Source organism: Palaemon carinicauda, chromosome 6 (assembly GCF_036898095.1).
Source record: "Palaemon carinicauda isolate YSFRI2023 chromosome 6, ASM3689809v2, whole genome shotgun sequence".
NCBI classification, from domain to species: Eukaryota; Metazoa; Arthropoda; class Malacostraca; order Decapoda; family Palaemonidae; genus Palaemon; species Palaemon carinicauda.
In genome coordinates this window covers 99,495,545-99,501,772 of record NC_090730.1, presented here as the reverse complement: position 1 = coordinate 99,501,772, position 6,228 = coordinate 99,495,545, and positions in this window count along the sequence as shown.

Here is a 6,228-nt window from a genome sequence, read left to right as displayed (position 1 = left end):
TAAGTCGGTGGAGTCGAGGGACGCAGCTAGGGAAAAGTTACGAACCTTGGTGAGGGGTTTTCAGAAGAATACTTCAGGCCCCTACCTTCCAAGCGGGAAGATGAGGGCCTATCTTTTTCCTAAGGCATCTGCGGATGCAGTAATTCCTCAGCCACACGTGGATATCCCGACTATTCAGATTCAGGTTGATTCTGAAGTCTCGGAGGCTCTACAAGATATCCAACTGGACGATAGGATATCTGAGGTATCTGAGTACACCAAAAAGGACTTTCTGGCAGAAGGCCAGGAAGAGGAGCTGACCCAGGCTCCTGATACTGAGGAGGAAGAAATCGGCGAGCTGTCGACTACATCGGTTCCGGCACCAGAACCTATTCCCTCAACATCGTCTGCTATCCCAGGTGATCTGGGAAGGACTCTTTCTTCCATCGCTGAAATGATTCAACAGATGCAAAAGAAGAATAATGAGAAGGAAGCTGCAATGAAGTTAGAGATGCGGAGACTTGCAGCATCACGTGGGCCCCAGGAGAAGCTCAACGTGAATGATCTTCCTTCGTGTTCGGATGCCAATCGTTGGAGGTATGCCGAACACATGCCTATGATAACTGGGAAGATTGTCATATCAGAGAAGTTGGGTTCAATGCCCTTTGAAGAAGTGGAATTCTGGCCCAACAAGGAGTCTTACCCGCACTGCTATGTCCGGCTTAGGAAGGAGCCAGCCTCAAAGGAGGAGACGGAGCCAAAAGAGGTCATAGTGTTTGACCATAGTAAGTCACAGGCCTTACTAATGAGCTCTATGAAAGAGAGGGTTTTCACAAAATCAAAGATACCAGCTTTGAGTAAGAAACATCCCTCCTTTGTGGCTTCTCCTACCAGAGCCTTTCCCTTTATAGAAAAGGGATATAAGGCTGCCTTAAAGGCGGTGGAGGCAGGGAAACCATGCCCCTCTTTGGAGGAGAGTAAGCCGTTGTTCCTGACCTTGCTCATGGATCAGAAAGACTGGAAGGACGTTCACCTTACCTTCTCAGTCGGGAAGTAGGAGGCCGATATTACCGGACGTCAGTTTGGTGAGGTTTTTCCAAAGCTGTCGGATTTTCTCTTGCGCTGGGAGCAAGAGACAAAAGAGAGACTTACAGCATTGATGTCCTTACAGACAACTCTGCAGACGATGGCAAGCGACCCCAAGAACCAGGACATGTTCATGGTAGTGGTCAAAATCCATCATGCCATAGTAACTAAGGATCTCTATAATTTCATCGAAGCTAGGAGAGCTTGTAGAGAGTTTGTGTTCGCCTCGGCTGCAGTGAGGCACGAACCTAGGAAACTGAATTCCTCTTGTATATGGGGTAAGGACCTCTTCCCTAATGAAGTGGTCAAAGAGGTAGTGGATAAGGCCGCCACGGAGAATAGGAACCTACTCCAGAAGTGGGGCCTAACTCTTAAGAGAAAGTCTTCCCCGGATGAGGGTCCCCAACCTAAGAGGAAGACAAAGAAGCCTAGGCTATCCTCTCGGCCAGCTAAGCCCTACAGACAACAGCAGCAACAACTTCCAGCGAAGTTGGTACCTCAAGCAGTGACGACTTAGTTGCCTGCGTTTAACCCAGCATTCGAAAGGCAGACAACGACCTTTTGTACAAGAGCTAGAGGAGCAGCCAGAGGTTCCTCTAGACGTCCCTCAAGAGGAAGGGGATTCAGGGGAGGACGCGGTCAAGGAGGCAAGGCCTCAGGTCCACAACAACAGAAGTGAGATGCTTCCGGTAGGAGGGAGACTTCATCTATTTCGGGATCCCTGGACCTTCGATCCCTGGGCCCACAGCCTAATCAAGAATGGACTGAGTTGGAGCTGGTACAGCACTCCACCTCCATTCCCACAATTCCTCCTACACTCGACCCTCTTCTGGAAGAATATGTTCGAGAACTCTTGGAGAAAAGAGTAATCCGAAGGGTAAAGTCCATCAAACTCCAAGGAAGGCTGTTTTGTGTTCCAAAGAAAGACTCAGAAAAACTCAGAATCATTCTGGACTTATCGCCACTCAACAAGTTCATAGTGAACTACAAGTTAAGGATGCTGACGCATCAACACATAAGGACCCTACTGCCCAAACGGGCATACACCATTTCTATAGACTTGTCAGACGCTTATTGGCATGTTCCAATAAATCGCCACCTCTCCTCCTACCTAGGGTTCAAGCTACAAAGAACACTTTTGGCCTTTAGAGCCATGCCATTCAGGCTAAACATAGCCCCAAGGATTTTCACGAAGCTTGCGAACGCAGCTGTCCATCAATTACGCCTAAAGGGAATCCAAGTAGTGGCCTACCTGGACGACTGGCTGGTGTGGGCAGCATCTTAGATTCAAGATCAACATAAAAAAGTCTTGACTTTCTCTGTCTCAAAAGTTTCAGTGGTTGGGAATCCACTGGAACTTACAGTCACACCAACTTTCCATTCCTGTGAAGAAGAGGAACGAAATAGCAGGATCTGTCAAGAGACTTCTAGAATCCAAACGGATATCAAGACGCGAACAGGAAAGATTGCTGGGCTCTCTACAGTTTGCCTCAGTAACAGATCCTGTGCTAAGAGCATAGTTAAAGGATGCAACCGGAGTTTGGTGAAAATATACATCAAACGCGCGAAGAGATCTGATGAGACCACTACCGACTCATTTGTGAACGCTTCTCAAGCCATGGTCCAAAGCCAAGCAACTGAAGAAATCGGTACTTCTTCAGCCACCTCCTCCCTCCATTACGATTCATACAGACGCTTCAAAGAAGGGATGGGGAGGTCATTCTCACCGGAAGAAAGTCCAAAGAACTTGGTCCAACCTGTTCAACAGGTTTCATATCAACATTCTGGAAGCCATGGCAGTACTTCTTACACTGAAGAAAGTATGTCCTCGCCACTCGGCCCGTATAAGATTGGTCCTAGACAGCGAGGTGATAGTGAGATGCCTGAATCGACAAGGGTCGAGGTCACCTCAAATCAACCAAGTGATGATGGCCATTTTCTGCCTAGCGGAAAAGAAGAGATATCACCTGTCAGCAGTTCACCTTCAAGGGTTCCGCAACGTGACGCCCCTCACCGATAGAGTCAGAATGGGCCCTAGACGCAAGATCGTTCTCTTTCATCTTGAGTCAAGTCCCGGAACTGCAGATAGACCTCTTTGCGACGATCGACATCAAGAAGTTACATTGTTATGTGTCCCCGTACGAGGACCCTCTAGCGGAAGCAGTGGACGCTATGTCCCTCGACTGGAACAGATGGTCCAGGATTTACCTGTTCCCTCCGCCCAACCTTCTTTTGAAGGTACTCGACAAACTGAGATCCTTCAAGGGGAAAGCGGCAATAGTGGCTCACAAGTGGCCGAACGGCGTTTGGTTCCCTCTGGCATTAGAACTACGACTGAAGTTTCTGCCGCTACCGGATAGTTTTGACTCAGCGAGTACAGAAGTCGACTGTCTTCGCTTCATCACAGAAAACCCGGAACCTACATCTCATGATTTCCTCTCCCTAGCGGTGAGAAAAAGATTCGGGATATCAAGAGACAGTATAGACTTCTTAGAAGAATATAAGTCCAAATTTACAAGAAGACAATATGAGTCATCATGGAAGAAGTGGGTTGTCAAGGCGAAGAAACCACAAAAGATCTCGACAGATTTTTGTTTATCGTTCTTCATCCACCTTCATGAACAAGGTTTAGCAGCCAACACAATATCGAATTGTAAGTCTGCCTTGACAAGACCTATTCTATATGCCTTCCATGTCGACCTCTCTAATGATATTTTTAACAAAATTCCGAAGGTCTGTGCTAGGCTCAGACCATCAGCACCTCCAAAACCCATTTCATGATCTTTGGAAAAAGTTCTTCATTTCGCTTCAATGATGAATAATGAGGACTGTGCTTTAAAGGATTTGACCCAAAAAGTTATATTTCTGTTTGCACTCGCTTCGGGGGCCAGAATTAGTGAAATAGTAGCCCTCTCGAGAGAGGAAGGTCATGTTCAGTTCTTAGATGGGGGAGATCTGAACCTTTTTCCGGACCCTATGTTTCTCGCCAAGAACGAGCTACACAAAATAGGTGGGGTCCCTGGAGAATCTGCCCTCTGAAGGAAGATGCATCTCTGTGTCCAGTGGAGTGCCTAAAGGTCTATCTTCGTAGAACTTCAGACTTTAGGGGAGGACAGCTGTTTAGGGGAGAGACCCATGGCTCAAATTTATCTCTGAGGCAACTAAGGGCGAAAATCACCTATTTTATTCGCAGAGCGGATCCAGACAGTACACCCGCAGGTCATGATCCAAGAAAAGTTGCCTCCTCCATAAATTTCTTTAACAATATGGATTTTGAACATCTTCACTCATACACTGGCTGGAAGTCATCCAGGGTATTCTTTAGACACTATGCGAAGCAAGTGGAGGAACTTAAGAGGTCTGTGGTAGCAGCAGGTAGTGTCCTTAGACCTGCTGTTTAAATATGCGAGGAACAGTGAAATTAACTGGGACGAATAATTTACGGGTGGGTGTGTAGTCACGGACTGTTTCTACAGACTAAGTAATAGGCCACTAAGGTGTCCTTATAAACTGTTCTATAGATAAAGGTGAACCAAGTATAATACGGACACATGTGCCAAGCGTTTGTTACGCTAGTGTAATTGAACAGTAATACGGACTGTAACTAAAGTATTGATATTTTGATTTCAAAAGTGGCGCATATATGTTTCCTTTTCAGATGAAACAATATTTTCTATCTTACTGTTTTCTTTATGCTTAATTGTTTGTTCATCCACATTTTATAATTCTTATAAATGTCGCTTGACTGATATTTTATTGATTGTCAATAAACTAGTTCTTAGTGAACTTTGCATCTTATTCGCCCATGTCCTTTTATTAGAAATGTTCTTAGCATTACACATAAAACTATGGATAATTTTAACTTGAATGGTCATTAAGATTGTTCCTTACTACGAGCAAACATTGGAATGGTGGATATGCAATATTGTTCCTAAACGGATACAAACCCTTGTCCAATCCACTAATAAGAATAGACATTACGGGGGACATGTTGGTATTTCATACTGACATGGGTGGTTCTTATACAAACTTTGCTTTATAACGTATAGGGTGAGACCACTATACGGGCTTGTCTGTTAGTCATCCATAGGTAATATGTACTCCTCGAGACTTTTTCCAGAGTCTAGTATGACTCTTCCCTGTAGGGGGCAGAAAGCACTATCATGGTTTATGATTAGATGAAATGATGTATGACGGTAACATCATAGGTCTCTATGTCTATGCTGACCAGGAAATACTTTCTTGAGGGTATGGCATGATTTGAAAATCCACAGATACAATAATAATCTTCCTTTTAATAAAAAAAGGGCTATAGGACCCCTCCCTATAATACAGTATCTGTAGCACCTCGTGTATCGCAACAAGGAATAGAGATGGTGCCGTCAGCGGCATTGTGTACACACTCGAAATGGGATAGGAGAGGTACCTTATTAACGTCTCTCCATTCATTCTCGCTTTTCGTTTTCTTGCCACTTTGACCCCTCAAAGTGTTAACTCTGTTCGCGGTGAAGATATCTATGTGGCGTGTCAAGAATACGTCCTCTGATATTATGCGATATCCTATTTAGATATAATTAGGGATATTTGCTTCAGGAGTTAGAATTCTGGATACCTTAAGGTAAAATTCTCTGGGAATATCACCGTAGTGAAATATACTCATGGGAGCTACCCTAAAGGAACTTCCATCAGGACGACATGGCTATCTCACCCAAAAATAGATTTTTTGCTTCGCTCAAAATCCGTTTTCTGCTGCTTATATATTCTTGCGGGTTATATACCTTGACTTTATTTGTCTAGAATTTTCTAATAGATCATTCTCGTAGCGTGGGAGCAATGCTCTAGCGGTGTAAGGTTGCCAGCGTAGTAATTTGAAGAAGGGGTAATAACCTTTCTTGCAAGGCAACTTTCTCTCAGCTAACTCCAACCACCTCCCTTCCGTAGCTTTAAAAACAAGGAGTAAGTATAATTCAAGAAATTTCATGCACTTTCTAACCACGTGGAAACATAAAAAAATGACGTAATCCCTCGTGCTTTTACCTCATGTGTGTCATATAGCATACCTAAACGAGATTACATAACACTTCATAGCAAAACTACATGAAATAAAAAGTGAATCCTAAAAATTATTTAAGATTGCATGTACTGAATTGAATTAAAATACAA